The following is a 14,937-nucleotide window of genomic DNA, read 5'->3' on the forward strand; positions in this document are numbered from 1 at the left end:
CTCAGGGACTTAAAACTCATGCTGGGCACATGTGCGTGCCCAAGATCCCTAGAGGAGAATGGAGGAGAAGGGGTTGTAGCGTGGCCATCTCCCCTGGGGGGGGTGATTTCTCGCTTTCTCTCTCTGTGTCTGTCTTTGCCTCTCTGGTGAGCGCATGTCCCTATATCAAAAATCTCTCGAAAAATAAATAAATAAATAAATAAGAAAAGGACAGCACGCTGGAGGATCTCTCGGCTCTGCCGAGCTGATGCCGTTATGAGGTAGACCACCACGGAGCCCTCGGGAACAGGATTCCACCTGCCAGGCGCCAAGTGGGCAGTGAAGCCCGTGAAGAGAGCACTGGGCGTGGAGTCAGGACCTGCTCACTGACCTCGGCACAGTCTTGGTCTCTTGTCTAAAATGGGGAGAGTAAGACCCGCCTCCTGGGGTCACAGTAACGGAAGTGCTGAGTGTCAGGGCACCGAGGAGGGACAGCCACTGAACTCTGGGGCTTTGGCCTGGAAGACCTGCAGCCACCTCCACCCTACATTGCTGTCTTGTACGTGATGCTTTGAAAGAAAGGGTATCAATCCAGACCAAGGGGCCCCCGAGAGACCACGGGGGTTGTTCAGACTTCTGTGAGGATCCAGTGAGCGCCAGTGGCCATGCCCCCCTCACCTCCACCCCCTCTTCCCTCCCACGAGCCGCCTGACTATGAATCAATGCCTTGGCAAGGTTTACAGCGGGGCCTTGCAGAGGGTGTGGCCAGAGTAGCCACTGCCTGGGGACGGGGGTGGAAATGAGCCGCGTACATTCCAGCGTGGGCATTATTGTCCGGCTGCAAATTCGGGGCCAAGCCAAGAATCCGGTTACGTTGATCTGACTGAGAAGTGTTTCTGAAACAACTGCGTGTGCCAGGCATTGGCATTCGGAGTAGCACACGCTGCCATGTCTGGGCCAGCATTCCCCAAACCAGTGCTGTGGGAGCCTAGGTATTGACAAGGGCACCTCAAAACGAAGGATTCTGTGCTCACTTTCAGGGTCACACTGCCAACTCCCCCTTGATGGTTTGAGGCTTTGAACACAGCCCTGGTCCCACTGTGATGCCTGGTGGTGGAGGATCCCTCCAGTTGACCTGGCCCAGCTACTCTAAATACAGTCTAGTAAAATTGGGGGGCTTGCTAGGAGTTCTCGGTATCTCGGTAGGTAACAGAGCCGGGCTCTGCTGTCTCAGCACAGTCACTGACCCAGGTAGAGTGGGTGTCTTCCAGGTGGGGCTGAGAGAAGTGGCCTTCCTGGTGTCTCTAGGAACTCCCACCGTGGCCACACATTACAGCAGCACAGGCCCTGAGTCCTGTGGGGAAAGCCCAGGCTTTGGGGTGAGACCTCGGTAAACAGCTGTGACATCCTGGACGTGCCCTTTCCACGCTGAGCCCGTGTCCCACCCATAGGCTGGTAGACTGGCACGGGGTTCTCTGCACTGACGGTGTGTGTCAGAGGACGGCCTTTCTCCATCTAACGCTGCCCTCCGGCCCACACTCGTCACTACCGCATCACGTTATTTCTAATGTTTATTTCATCCATGATCAAGTGTGCACATGCATGAGAGGGAGAGAAGCAGCCTCCCCGGGGTCTCGTTATGCCAGAATGCCCTCTCCCCAGCCTTCTGTCTTCTCAAGCTCTTAGGCACTTGTGTGTGCTCACCGGAGAGAGAGAGAGAGAGAGAGAGGGTGAGGAATCACCCCCGAGGGGATGGCCACACCACAATCCCTTCTACTCTATTCTCCTCTCAGGATTTTGGACACACACACACACACACACACACCCAGAATGATTTTTAAGCCACCAGGTCCAGGACTCAAACCACAGTTGGCCATTTGAGAATCTGGTGCCTTAACCACCATACCATCTGCTGGCCCCTGCTTGTGCAATTTTAAATTGACCTGGGGACCCGAACCCATGGTCAGTACATGGTTCTATCCCTGCAGTTCAGGTGGATATCAACTGTGCCGCCAGGCAGGCCCCAGACCGTATTATTAAGTTATGTGAGGAGAGGTTTTGGTCAGGACTCATGTTTTGGAGAGGAGCTGGAGTCACCTCTTAAACAGTTCAGCCTGACTTGGAACCAGGGCTCAGCTTCTGCGAACTCCCCCAGAACCTGCTGGTGTCCTTGGCCAGAATGGTCCCCTGGCTGATCCTCTGGGTTGGAGACTCCCTCCCTCTCCACACTCCCAGGCAGGCTAGAGCCACGTGGCCTGCCCCACCCTGCTGGCTCCGGTCCCTGCATTGGCTGCAGTGGCCTGCTTTCCCCCGCCTTTCTCATCAGCCATCAGACGGGACGCCCGGATGGAGGGAGGCATTGGCATTCGGAGTAGCACACGCTGCCATGTCTGGGCCAGCATTCCCCAAACCAGTGCTGTGGGAGCCTAGGTATTGACAAGGGCACCTCAAAACGAAGGATTCTGTGCTCACTTTCAGGGTCACACTGCCAACTCCCCCTTGATGGTTTGAGGCTTTGAACACAGCCCTGGTCCCACTGTGATGCCTGGTGGTGGAGGATCCCTCCAGTTGACCTGGCCCAGCTACTCTAAATACAGTCTAGTAAAATTGGGGGGCTTGCTAGGAGTTCTCGGTATCTCGGTAGGTAACAGAGCCGGGCTCTGCTGTCTCAGCACAGTCACTGACCCAGGTAGAGTGGGTGTCTTCCAGGTGGGGCTGAGAGAAGTGGCCTTCCTGGTGTCTCAAGGAACTCCCACCGTGGCCACACATTACAGCAGCACAGGCCCTGAGTCCTGTGGGGAAAGCCCAGGCTTTGGGGTGAGCCCTAGGTAAACAGCTGTGACATCCTGGACGTGCCCTTTCCACGCTGAGCCCGTGTCCCACCCATAGGCTGGTAGACTGGCACGGGGTTCTCTGCACTGACGGTGTGTGTCAGAGGACGGCCTTTCTCCATCTAACGCTGCCCTCCGGCCCACACTCGTCACTACCGCATCACGTTATTTCTAATGTTTATTTCATCCATGATCAAGTGTGCACATGCATGAGAGGGAGAGAAGCAGCCTCCCCGGGGTCTCGTTATGCCAGAATGCCCTCTCCCCAGCCTTCTGTCTTCTCAAGCTCTTAGGCACTTGTGTGTGCTCACCGGAGAGAGAGAGAGAGAGAGAGAGAGAGGGTGAGGAATCACCCCCGAGGGGATGGCCACACCACAATCCCTTCTACTCTATTCTCCTCTCAGGATTTTGGACACACACACACACACACACACACCCAGAATGATTTTTAAGCCACCAGGTCCAGGACTCAAACCACAGTTGGCCATTTGAGAATCTGGTGCCTTAACCACCATACCATCTGCTGGCCCCTGCTTGTGCAATTTTAAATTGACCTGGGGACCCGAACCCATGGTCAGTACATGGTTCTATCCCTGCAGTTCAGGTGGATATCAACTGTGCCGCCAGGCAGGCCCCAGACCGTATTATTAAGTTATGTGAGGAGAGGTTTTGGTCAGGACTCATGTTTTGGAGAGGAGCTGGAGTCACCTCTTAAACAGTTCAGCCTGACTTGGAACCAGGGCTCAGCTTCTGCGAACTCCCCCAGAACCTGCTGGTGTCCTTGGCCAGAATGGTCCCCTGGCTGATCCTCTGGGTTGGAGACTCCCTCCCTCTCCACACTCCCAGGCAGGCTAGAGCCACGTGGCCTGCCCCACCCTGCTGGCTCCGGTCCCTGCATTGGCTGCAGTGGCCTGCTTTCCCCCGCCTTTCTCATCAGACATCAGACGGGAAGCCTGGATGGAGGGCTGGGGACAACCACAGCCTCCCCACCTGACACACGCTGCCTGAGGCCCCTAGGCACCTGCCCCAGGGCCTGGGAGTCCCTGGAAGTCACCGGCAAGTCTTAGGGGATCGCATCCCGGCACGTGAACAGGTAAGAAAGTTTTCTGTCTTGTGGCTTGCTTTCCTTTGCCTCTGAGGGCGAGGCTTTTTCAAACCTATTTTGCTGCATCTTCGCTGATCCCAAGAGGGACTTGAGCTAGACTTGACACAGTCCCAGCCAAGAAGCTCAGAAACATGTCTTAGAGAAATGGTGTGAATTGTAAGCTCTGGGTTTCCTTAACCTTTGCCTTCATCAGCCTTGTAGGAAAATGCACAAGACGGTGATGGGACAAGTTGCTTCTCTAAGTACTCTTTGGAGTTTTCTCAATTGACAAACACACATTCTTAGAAGGTCGTCCTGGGTTACCGGGTCTGCACACCGCATATTGCCCCAGCTCTCTAGACCTGAACGTACCGTGTGCAGGAATGACCCCTAAATGAATATCCTTATCAAACATGAATTGCTCTTAACTTCTTTAAAGGAAAGGGGGAAGAAAATGGCATAGGCAAGCCCTTCTCATTCAGGCTGTATTTCTGAAATGAAAAAAAAAAAAAAAAACAAAGTGTCTGCTCTTACAATCTGCATTGATTTTAAACGCATGCAGTCCTGTGAACCATGATCTCCTTAAGGTCTCCATGCTGTTTTCTGCATTAACAGTCCATCCCTGGACGTGCAGCATCGTCCCTGGCTTGCTTGGTTGGATTGCCTCCAGGTGTTTTCTAATCAACAATTTCATTTTTATGAACAACTCCGTGGAAATAACTTTCTCCCCCCCCAAATGGCATAGGCAAGCCCTTCTCATTCAGGCTGTATTTCTGAAATGAAAAAAAAAAAAAAACACAAAGTGTCTGCTCTTACAATCTGCATTGATTTTAAACGCATGCAGTCCTGTGAACCATGATCTCCTTAAGGTCTCCATGCTGTTTTCTGCATTAACAGTCCATCCCTGGACGTGCAGCATCGTCCCTGGCTTGCTTGGTTGGATTGCCTCCAGGTGTTTTCTAATCAACAATTTCATTTTTATGAACAACTCCGTGGAAATAACTTTCTCCCCCCCCCACCCCCCGTTTCTCCTTTCTCCTTAAGAGTTTATTCTCCATCCAGAACGAACACATGGGGGCAAAGGGCAAGAACGATTTGTAGCTTGGCTCATGTTACACACGGGGTTAGCTCACACGCAAGAACTGCGGACTGATTTACTTCCAAGACCATGGTGACATGGTGCGTTGGGCGGGGACTTCTGTCCTCTGGGGAGTTTCAGGAAGGAAGATGGTATAGCCGTCTAGTATAGTGGTTAGCAGTTTGGCCTCTGCGGCAGGCTCCCCTGGGTTTGGATACCTATCTGACGTTGAACTCTCACCCAGTAACTTCAGTGTGCTTTAGCTAGTTTATATGTTAAGATAGAAATTTGCGGAACTTCCTGGGGGGCCACCCCTTGGCCTGGTGGTTAAAGGAGCTGTCCAAATGCCCCAAACGCATGGTTAGGATCCTGGCTCCAGTGGCTTGAGAACCTTCCCCAGCTCATGTGCACACGTGCCCCAAATCCCAACAAGATGGAGACATAGAGGAGAAAGGATTGTGGCCATGACTCGGTGAGGGTGCTCTCTCTCTCTGATGAGCACACCCATCCTTTAGCAAAACAAATGAAAACAAAAAATGTCCTGGGGTGGGTGGGGGAGTGAAGAAGGACAGAGGGTCCCGGTGCGGGTGGGGGAGTGAAGGACAGAGGTAGTGTCTGCGAAGCACCTGCCTAGTGTCTGCTGTTGAATAAGCACCCTGCAGGGCTGAGCCAAGCTTGGGGCTTTCCTCGGGCTGTTGTACTTGCAGGGAAGGGGTTGAGAAGGTCAAGGACGTCTTGGCACCCCCAGCCTCTTCTTACCCAGCCCCATTGTTCGTAACTGGAGTGAAAGACTACCTGAGAGAGGATTCTTCGATTTGGCCATGTCTGTCCTAAGGCTAAAGGCCGAGCCTTGGGGCAGGCTTCCATCTGAAGGTCCCCAGGCTAGTGGCCTCTACCTACCTCTCAGCCACTTTCCTCGCAGTGCAGGGCTAAGGGGTCCCCGGGCAGAGTGGGGAGAACTGGGAAGAAGTGGGCACACCTGCTGCCATGGTAGGTTACGGGGAGGTCCCATACGTGGCCCAGCAGAATGAGCTTAGGCACTGACTAGTCAAGCTGGATTCCAAACCTGGCCACCCCACCTTCCGTGGGCAGTCGGTGGGCCTCTCTCTGCCTCAGTTTCCTCATCTGTCAGAAGAAAGGCTAAATCTGTGCCATAGAATTCCGTGAGGTGACACAGGTATGGCAGGCGGGCCCTAGGGGCCTATTACTGTGAAAGAGCCTTCGAAAAGGTACCAGAATTAGCCACGGAAGAGGCCGAGAACTCACGTGTTCATTTTGTCAGTCAGTGAACACTTACTGGTGCTAGAAACCAGGCTGAGCCATGCACTAGGGGCCTATTACTGTGAAAGAGCCTTCGAAAAGGTACCAGAATTAGCCACGGAAGAGGCCGAGAACTCACGTGTTCATTTTGTCAGTCAGTGAACACTTACTGGTGCTAGAAACCAGGCTGAGCCATGCACAAGACCCCTCCCCTGCTCTTGAAATCGGCTCGTACACCCTGCCATGGAGGCGGGGGGACAAGGACCAAGTCAGCCTGGCACTCGGGAAATGGCTTCGTACTTAAGAACGAGGAATAATCCCAGAAGCAGAGTGGGAGGAGGCGGGACCAGCAGGTGGGGAGGGGTGAGAAGCTCAGAAGGGCTGCGGAGCTGGGTGCAGAGGACCGAATGTAGTGACATGACAGGGTCAGTGGGGACTGGACTATGAAGGGCTTTGAGGGTCAAGTGAGAATGTGGACTGACCTCATTGACGGGATTTAAGCAGGTTTTGAGGTGGCCATTCTGGCAGCATAGAAGGCCTAGTAGGCCCCAGCCTTCCACCCCAACTCAGTGGCTTCCATGGTGCCCCAAATAAGTAACTGCGAGAGCTGGGTTCTCAGCACAGGCCTGGTGCAGAGAAGAGCTGGGACCCTCGGTTCTGGGGTTCTAGGACTCTCTTCTCCCTGAGATGACAGTTCAGAGTGAGTAGCTTCTTTGGGTGCTGTCCTTCTGTAGAACATCTCCTCTCCCAACCCCGAGGCAACACTGTCCTGTGGCCTCCCATGACTCAGTCTTGGGGGGAAGAGACATCTTGCCCAAAATGGCTAGACTCGCCCTTGGTCCCTGAGGAATGTTCACAGAGGTCTGAGAACTGTAGCCTCCAGGCCTGGGGCAATCCCAGCGGATTCTGGGCTTCGGATGTCATGGATGCTGTGTGTGCTGGCCGTGTCCCATAATCGAGTGGTGTCCCCGGGGATGTCGGCGGCGGCAGCCAGCCTGGGAACATACCTCCTGCATGTCACAGGGGCTGCCTGGAGAGGGCACTATCTGGGCAACCCAGCTGGAAGGGCCACTGGTCATGCCTGGAGAACTGCCGAGCTTCTCCCTCCCTCGGGGCTTCTTCAGGTCAGGGGGCCGTGGGTCGGGTGGGACTTGGCTGCAGTTAAGAAGGTGATGAGTTTGAAAAGCCAGAGACGTGCAATCCTGGCAGCCGCTTGGAAAGGTCAGGCTCCTGCTCCAGCGGTTTCCGGAGTGCCTGGTGCCTGTCAGGGCTGAGAAGGCCCATGCTGCCCCAGGGCTCTAGCACCAAGCCCAGTCCCACTTCTGGCTTTGTCTTCTCAGTACGCCCTTCCTCCTTCCTCTTTCCCAAGAGCCAGAACACTCCTGCTCCTTGTCTTCCTAGTTTCTCATGTCATGAACATCTCTTTTTAATGCATTTTTAACCATCTTAGTCGTTTTTAAGGGAACAGTTCAGCAGTGTAAGGTACACCCACATTCTTGTGCTATAGCTCTCCAGAATCTGTTTATCTTACAAAACTGAAACTCGAAATCCACTAGACAAGTTCTCACTCCCCCTCCCCTGGTAGCCACCTTTCTGCTCTCCATCTCCATGAATTTGACGATGCTAAGCACCTCGTCTGAGTCATTCTGCCTTTGGTACTGGCTTATTTCACTTAGCATAAGGTCCTCAAGGTTCAGCCATGTGATAGCATATGACAAGATTTCCTTTCTTTCTGGGGCTGTATAATACTCCCTCCTGTCTATACAGCCTTCCCCACGCACGTCAGAGCTTATCCGTTTATCTGGCAACAGACGCCTGGGTTACTTCCACCTCTGAGCTATTATGAATGCTGCTGCTATAAATGTGGGTGTTTAAATATCCCTGGGAGTCCCTCCCTGCTTTTCATTCTTTTAGATATATATCCAGAAGTTGAGTTGCTGGATTAGATGGTAACTCTATTTGTAAGGTGGAACTCCCATGTTGTTTTTGATAGCAGCTGTACCATTCCCGCCAGCCTTTGTCAGGATGTTTATTCCTCCATGTCTTCGCCAACACTTGTTATTTTTTGGTGGTTGTTGTGGATAATAGACATCCTAATGGGTGTGAGAGGTATCTCACTGTGGCTTTCCTTTATGTTCTCCTAATGTCTAATGGTCTTTTCATGTGCGTATGGTCCATTTGTATATCACCTCTGGAGAAACGTCTATTCAAATACTTTGCCCATTCCAAAAAAAAAAAAAATGTGTGGAGCCAGCAGATGGTGTAGTGGTTACATCACTGGACTCTCATATGGCTGACCACGGTTCGAGTCCCAGACTGCGTGGCTTGAAACTCACGCCAGTTGTGTGTGCATGCATACCCAAGATCCCAGGAGGAGAATGGAGGAGAAAAGATTGCGGTGTGGTCATCCCCCCCCCCCCCCCACCCAGGAGGTGATTTGTCACTTTCCCTCTCACTGTCTCTCTCCAGCAAGCACAAGTGCCCCACGGCAAAATCCCTCTAAAAAAAAAGAAGTTGCAATAAGGTGTGTTCATTTGCTGAGAAGAAAGAGAAGAGAGAGAGAGAGAGAGAGAGAGAGAGATCATGAGAAAGCACCCCCAGAGGGGATGGCCATACCACTGTCCCTTCTCTTCCATTTTTCTCTCGGGATTTTGGACATGCATGCACACACACCCATTATGATTTTTCAAGCCATCAGGTCTGGAACTTGAATTGCACAGTCAGTCACGAGAGTCCCCCGATGCACTCAAGGTCTCCCTGGCAGCAGGCGGCAGGGCTGGAGTCAGGCCCAGGGCTGCCTGCAGCTGTGGGATGCTCTCCACAGCTCCCATCGCTGCAAGCCCTGGAGGTCTGTGGTCAGTGACTGGCCTTGTAGGAGTCCAGGGCCTTTAACCACCATGTCACCTGCCAGCCCCACATTTAACTTTTTCTTTCTTTCTTTCTCTCTTTTTTTCGTTCGTTCGTTCGTTTGTTCGTTCTTTCTTTCGTTCTTTCTTTTTCTTTCACCAGAAAGGGACAGAGTGAAAGAGAGAGAGGGAAAGTAAGAAAACAAGTCACCAGGTCCAGGACTCTAACTGTAGTTGGCCGTGTGCCGCCAGGGGGATCTTGAGTGCACTGCGGGACTTTCGGACTCTCCGGTACCACTTTCCCGTGCTGTGAAATGAAGATACGAATTTCTTCTTACATAACTTGACACCCACCAGGATAGCTACATCAAAACCAGAAAACAAGCCAGTGAGGACGTGGAGAAACGGGGAGCATGCGCACTGTTGAAGGGAATGTGAATTTGTGCAGTTGCTTTGGAGAACAGTGCGGTGTCTCCTCAACAAATTAAAAATTGGATCCAGCGGGACCAGCCAATGGCATAATGGTTCTGTTGCTGGATCCCCACATAGTCGATCGCGGTTTGAGTCCCGGACCTGGCAGCTTAAAACTCATGTCGGGAGCATGTACGTGCCCTAAATCCTGGGAGGAGAATGGAGGAAAAAGGATTGCAGTGTAGCCATCCCCTCTGGAGGGTGAAAAACATACCGGTATGTGTGCGTGTGTTCCCAAAATCCCAAGAGGAGAATGGAGGAGAAGGGTGGATGGTGTGATTTCTCACTTTCCTTCTCTGTCTCTCTCCAGTGAGTGCAGGTGCCCTCTGGCAAAAGTTAAAAAGAGAGAGAGGGAACCAGCAGTTAGCGTAATGGCTATGTTGCTGGATTCCCACGTAGTCGACTGTGGTTCGCGTCCCGGACCCGGTGGCTTACAACTCACGCTGGGCGCGTGTGCGTGCGTGCCCAAGATCCCAAGAGGAGAATGGAGGAGAAGGGATTGCAGCATGACCATCCCCCCTGGGGGGTGATTTCTCGCTTTCTGTCTCTATGTCTCTGTCTGTCTGGCGAGCACACGCGCACTATAGCGAAAAAACCTCTCAAAAAAAAAAAAAAGAGAGAGAGAGAGAAAGAAAGATTATATGGTTCCACTTACATAAGTCAGAGTGATCAAATTCATAGAGACAGGGAGAGTAACGGTTGCCAGGGACTGGGGGTGGGGGCGGAGGAATGGGTCGAGTTTCAGTTGTGCAAGATGAAAAGTTCTGGAGAGCAATGACAAAGGGAGCCCAGCGACAGAGCCAGCCCCTTCCCAGAGGCTAGAGCACTGCATTTCATGTCCCATGGTTCTTGCCACAGTGAGGAAATGACAAAGTGGGGAGTAGGCCTCTTACCGGGGTTTAGGATCGGCTGAAGTGACTTGTGTGAACGGCTCGTACTCGTGCCAGGTCTGTCAAAGTCCAAGGCTTTGTGTCTCCAAGTAGGTGTTGTCAGAGAGATGGCAGCAGACCGGGCATTGGAGGGCATGTCCGTGTGCCCGAGGAAGGAATCGCTCCATTGGGCTGGAGGGATCCAGCTGGAGTGGTGACTGGGGATTCCTCGTGTTTGTGGGGTGGGTGGATTCCAGGCACGGAAAGTCCCTGGCAGAAAAACGCTTCCACTAAGAGGCTGTTTGCAGGGAGGTTTCGGCTCAGCCTAGAGAACTTGCGATCAGAGCTGTGTGAGTGTGGAGTGCTGAGCTCCCCGTGAGTGGGGCAGGTGAGTAGAGGCTGGGGGAGCTGCAGAACAGGGATGGGACCCACGGGCTCCAAGGCGCTGTGCCCCTCTGATATGATCCAGTCCAGGCGAAGTTAGAAATAACGGCCCGTGTAAAGCTGGCACCTGGGCCAGGCGCGGTGGGGCGGATGCAGGGGAGGTCCTGCTCCAACCCCCGAGCCCTGCGACCACAGCCCTCTGAGTGCTCCCGTTTCTTCTGGGCCAAACTCCATGTTAAATTCCAAGCAGGTCTGCTCTCCAGTCCTCACCACAGCCCTGTGTTTTGGGCTCTGTTGTCTGGGCACCAAGCCCCAGGGTAACATCACCTGCCCAAGGTTGGCCAATAGGTGGTGGGGCTAGGATTCGAACTCAGGTGGTCTGGCTCCAGTTCTTTACTTCGGTGGAACTCTCCATGTTCATCTCTCCCAAGGCATGGCTCCCTGCCCCCTGCCCCTGGCAGACAGTTCCCGGGCTTCCCTGCTCTCCCAGGTACAGATTGGCTGCTGCTCCCTCCCCTCTGCCGGAGGGTCTGGGGACAGCACCATGCAGAGAATACCGACTGTGGGGGGCCTTCCTTCTGTTAACTGAGACTTCCTCCCTGCCTCTCCAGGGCTCGATGCTTGGCCCACTGCTGCTGGGTTCACTGTGCCATTTTGCAGCTGTTTTCCAGCCCAGCTCTCCAGGTACCAAGACCTTGTCGACGTGATTCGATTTGCCCAGTCCAGCCTCGCCCCTGCTGGACGGTAAACACCACCCCTGGTGGTGGGCTGTGTGGCCCCTTCTGTCCTCAGACTGGAGGCAGGATTACCTCCGTGGCCATAGCTGCGGCAGAGGAAGCCCTGGCAGAGACAGCAGTTGCTCCAGAAGGAGCCAGCCAGGGTGGGTGGCATTCACATTACATGAAGACGCAGGGAGCCGTCTCCCACTTACCTCCGCGCCAGGCAGGGCGCGAATCCCTGGACAGGTGCCATTGCCGGATTCCTACGGAACCCCGAAGGAGAGGCCCCGAAAAAAACTTTCCGGTGCTGCCGATGTGGAGCCCGAGGTGCCGACAGCAGGATTTCTTCTCTCTGCTCTGTCCCTCGAGGCTCTGGGCTGGCAGCAGTCATAGTAGCTTGGTGGGACAACATTCATATAAGCTTTCTGTCCCACTGCCTCCTGTGCCCTCACCACCCTTGATGGGAGTGTCTTTATAGATAAAGACACTGTTTAAGGCTCCCCGAGGTCCCACAGTAGGAATAGGGAAGAGGATGGTTGGCCTTCTGGCCCCCCTCTCTCCACGCTCCTTCCCATTTTTTAAATGATTTTTTACTTAACTTTATTTATTTATTTTAACTTTACCAAAGAGAGACAGAGAGAGAGAGGGGGGGAAAGTGAGAAAGCAAGCTGACAGGTTTGGGACTGGAACTGTGGTCGGCCATGTGGGAGTCCAGTGCCCCTAACCACCACGCCACCTGCTGGTCCCCTCATTTTTTTTAAAGCTTTATTTATTTCTTCTGAGTGAGACACAGAGAGAGAGAGAGAGAGAGAGAGAGATAGCGAGACAAGCATCCGCCTCACTCCACTCTCCAACCCAAGCCTTAGCCAGCCATGGCCCATGGCCCATGTGCACAGTGTGATCAGGGAGGTCTCTGGATGCGAACCTGGAACCTTTCTATGTGGGTCAGCCTCGCACAGCATGGAGTTACTGCAGAGCCATCTCTGGCTCCTTCCTTCTCACCCCCACTGCACTGGGTCACAGGCTCCATAGCCCTCCCCTGGCCTCCTTGGAAGGACTGTCCCAGGCCCCAGTGAAACTGGCTGAGTTGAGGCTGGGCTGGGGCCAGGTGCTTTTCTGTGTCTTCCCACAGACGGGAAACTTTGGGCGACCTCTCTGGAGGAGGTATCTGCTGGTCCTAATCGCCTCCTCCCCCCCTCCGCCCTCTCCCTCCTGAGGTATGATAGAGGTGAAGCCTTCCTCTGTCTGTGGAAATCATGTGGGCAATACAAATATTGACTCTAATTCAGCAGCGACATTGTCTGGAACCTTCAGCCCAGCCCTCTAAGGCATGGCTGTTAACACTGGAGGAGGAAGCCGAGGCCGGTTCAGGTATTAAAGAGGAGATTTGGCACCGAACGCTGGGCTACCTGCCTGCAAAACTTGTAACATTTGCTGAATAATTCATTTTTAGGAAAATTTGCTAGAGGGCACAAGTGCTCACTGGAAGACAGAAGAGAGGAAGAGAAAGCACAGCCCATGACGGATGGTCAAGCCTCAACCCCTTCTCCTCCATCTCTCCTCCTTTTGGGATTTTGGGTACACATGCATGCATGCCTGGGGTGTTTCTCAAGACACCAGGTTCAGGACTTGAACTGCACGGTTGGCCATGGGATCCAGCTGCCTTAACCACCATACCACCAGCTGGTACTAAAAATACTTTTTAAGCTCTCTTAAAAAAATCATTATGGCCAGCAGGTGGCATGGAGGTTAAGGCACTGGAATCTCACATGGTCAGGTGAATGATTTGAGTCCCAGACCTGGCAGTTTGAAGATTACACCAGTGGGCTGGCAAGTGGCATGGTGGTTAAGGGTGCTGGACTCCCACACAGCTGATTGCGGTTTGAGTCCCGGACCCAACAGCTTGCTTTCTCACTTTCCTGCTCTCTCTCTCTCACTCTGTCCCTCTCTGGTCAAATTTAAATAAATAAATAAAGTTAAATAAAATAATTCTTAAAAAAAAAAAAAAAGGAAAAAATTTCACCAGGTGTGTGTACATATATGCCCAATATTCTGAGAGGAGACTGGAAGAGGAGGAATTATGGTGTGGCCATCCTCCTGGGGGTCATTCTTACTTTCCCTCTCTCTCTTTCTTCTGTCTCTCTCCAGTAAGTGTATGCTCCCTATAGGAAAAACAAAGCAAAACGAAACAAAGCATTGGTAGACTTTTTTTTTTTTTTTTTTTTAGCACAGTTTTAGATTTACACAATAATTGAGCAAGTAGTAGAGTTCCATTTGGCTGTCTCTTCTCAGGCCTAGTTTCCCTTATTAATATCTTGCACTAGTTGGAACCAGCAAATGGCATAATGGTTACGTCTCTGGACTCTCATGTAATTGACCATGGTTTGAGTCCCAGATCTCGTAGCTTAAGCCTCACGCTGGGCACGTGTATGTGCATGCCCAAGTTCTTGAAAGGAGAATAGAGAAGGATTGCAGCGTGGCCATCCCTCCTTGGGGCTGATTTCTCACTTTCTGTCTCTCTGTCTCTCCTGCAAGTACACTGGCCTTATAGCAAAATAAATAAATAAGTAAATAAAAATATATATATGTGTGTGTGTGTGTGTGAGTGTGTGTGTGTATAAAGAAAAAAGAAAAAAGAAAAAATATATATCTTGCATTAGTTCAGTACATGTGTTACTGATGAACTGATATTGATACATTATTATTATTTTTGGAGAGGTTTTTACTACAGAGTGCATGCGCTCGCCAGAAAGACAGAGAGAGACAGAGAGACAGAAAGTGAGAAATCACCCCCAGGGGGGATGGTCATGCCGCAATCCCTTCTCCTCCATTCTCCTCTCAGGATCTTGGGCACGCACGCACACTTGCCTGGCATGAGTTTAAGCCAGCAGATCCAGCACTCGAACTGCGGTCAGCTACATGGAAGTCCAGCGACATAGCCATTACACTAACTGTTGGTCCCTTGATACATTATTATTAACTTAGCAATTCAAAGTCCATAGTTTACATTTTACATTAAGGTTTAATTTCTGTGTTGTAAAAGTCTATTTTTTAAAGTTTATTTTTTTATTTCTTCCATAAGTGAGACAGAAATGGAGAGACACATATCGAAAGAGAGACAGGCATCCCCACAGGGCTTTTCATGCTGTGATCCTCTCCTTTGCTTTGCCAGTCCTGGCTCATGGGCAGGTGCATGCCCAACATACTCAAGATTTCTGGACATGCATCTAGAACCTTCCCATATGGGTCAGCCTTGCAGAGTATTGCATTATCACTGTGCCACTGTCTGGCCCCCTTCTTGCGTTTTGACAAATGTAAATGACATGTATCCACCATTGCATATCATATAGAACAGTTTCATTGTCTACAATCCTCCACGATTCACGTATGCACGCTCCTCACCCCTGACCGCCACC

The 14,937-nt window shown here is 52.1% G+C and overlaps 1 protein-coding gene across 2 annotated transcripts in view; it reads left to right on the forward strand.

Moving 5' to 3' along the window:
* Nucleotides 1-3,721: 3,721 nt before the first annotated feature.
* The window catches only part of IL34 (interleukin 34), a 66,082-nt gene continuing 54,866 nt past the window's right edge, over nucleotides 3,722-14,937 (forward strand). For both annotated transcript variants that reach the window (XM_006152656.2, XM_006152659.2), the window contains exon 1: nucleotides 3,722-3,903. The gene's annotated coding sequence lies outside the window, so the exon portion shown is untranslated. The remainder of the gene's footprint in view (nucleotides 3,904-14,937) is intronic.

This window comes from Tupaia chinensis, unplaced genomic scaffold (genome assembly GCF_000334495.1).
Source record: "Tupaia chinensis unplaced genomic scaffold, TupChi_1.0 Scaffold000355_1, whole genome shotgun sequence".
Classification (NCBI taxonomy): domain Eukaryota; kingdom Metazoa; phylum Chordata; class Mammalia; order Scandentia; family Tupaiidae; genus Tupaia; species Tupaia belangeri.